We start from the raw sequence: 1644 nt of genomic DNA, 5'->3' as shown, positions 1-1644 counted from the left end.
GTGGCGGGCATGTGAGCTGTAGTTTTCTGCTGAGCGGGGATCGATGCCGGCATGTGGTTCATTTGGAACAAAGGCTCAAGTAGCAGGCCGACCTCCGATGGGCAAGGGTGTGTGTGCAGAGCTTGCCAGAACTTGAGCTGCTCATGCATGCACAATTCAACATTTATTGAGCGCTTATTGTGTGCTGGAGAAGTCAGCAGGGCCCCTCAGCACCTGGTATCTTTCAACTTGCACAATGTCAACTCCTGAGCATTTAACAAAAGTGATTGAGTATCTACTGTGTACCCACCTGATCCTCGGCGACAGATGATCAGTTGAGTCCGGTTCTAGCTGCAGAAGCCCACCCAGGCAGCCTCCTTGTTTCCTCCTTGCCCCTGCACGTCTACTCCTTTCTCCCAGCACTGATTGCAGGGAAAGCTCTGAGCTTCATTTGGACCCCTGAACCCTGCTCAAGGCTGCACATGGGAGGGTATTCCAACTCAGAAGGTGAAAGTATAAATGGGCACAAGGCTGGAGGGAGGATCCTGGGAACTTGGACCCTTCTAGGGTGGGGATTCTAGGCTTTCAGTGGATTGGGGGGTGGGGAGTGTCCTTGAAAGGCTCTGGAAGCTTTTCAAAGGCCTTGTTGGCCCTGGGCTCCAAGGGGTCCAGAGTGGGGAGCAGTGAAAGAAGGGAGAGGAGAAAGAAGGAGAACAAAGAGAAAAAGGAAGGACATAGATGCACAACTTTGAGTCTTGGCTGAAGATGGGGTAATTGGGGGCTGGAATTTGAGGGTCCAAGGCTGTTGGGTCTGGTGGAGTGGACTTTGGTGGTGTAAGTGTGGGTATGAACGGTCTGTGGGCAAGGATTTAGGGGATTGGGAGTTAGGGCTGGTGTAGAGGGTGGGGGAGATAATCTGAGGGTAGGGGTTTGGGAGTGTGAAAACCAGAATTGTGGGTGAAGCAGGAGGTTTGGGGATCTGAGGGCAGATGACTGGAGTCTGAAAGTGGAGGTTCTTGGGTTTGAGGGTGGAGGCTCTGAGGGAGGTAGCTCAGGGGAGGGTTGGGACCCAAAGCCCAGTTGGAAGTCTGAGGCCTGGGCAAGGGATGAATTCCCACATCCTGAGGGAGGTCTTGGGGAGCCCCTGGAAGGGCAGGCAAAGTTATCAGAGCTCTTGGATCAGTTTCTCCTTGTTCCTCCCATCTCGACCTCGCCCCTCCCACTTCGTAGAACAGACCCCTCCCCAGACCCGCCGCACTTCACCTTCGGGCCAGCCCCTACTCTCCGAGCCCCCTCTCAGGTCCCATCAACCCCTCACAACTCGCCTTTGCCCCGCGCCCGCTGGGAGTAGGCCCCGCCATCTAGATAACGCCCCGCCCCTCACCACAGACTCCGCCCTCCGTCCAGGCCCCGCCCTCTTCCCTCAGCTGAGCAGGCCCCTGCCTTCACCGCCCCCGCCCATCCGCAGACCCCACCTCTCTCCGCCCAGGCCCCACCCCTCATTAGGCCAGGCCCCACCTCTCGCCCAGGGCCCCGCCCCGCAGAGCAGGCCAGGTGCCGCCCCGCCCCTCCCCACCCCCCGCGTCTCTGTCTCCCGGGCCGGCGCGCGCGGCTCCCGTCACTTGAACGCGCGGCGGCGGCGGCGGCGGCGGCGGCGGCGGGAAG

This window comes from Eumetopias jubatus, unplaced genomic scaffold (assembly GCF_037043125.1).
Source record: "Eumetopias jubatus isolate StellerSeaLion01/CBP00866 unplaced genomic scaffold, mEumJub1_p1.0 scaffold_1, whole genome shotgun sequence".
Taxonomy (NCBI): Eukaryota; Metazoa; Chordata; class Mammalia; order Carnivora; family Otariidae; genus Eumetopias; species Eumetopias jubatus.
The sequence above is the reverse complement of the archived record's forward strand: the minus strand, read 5'-3'. Positions refer to the sequence as shown.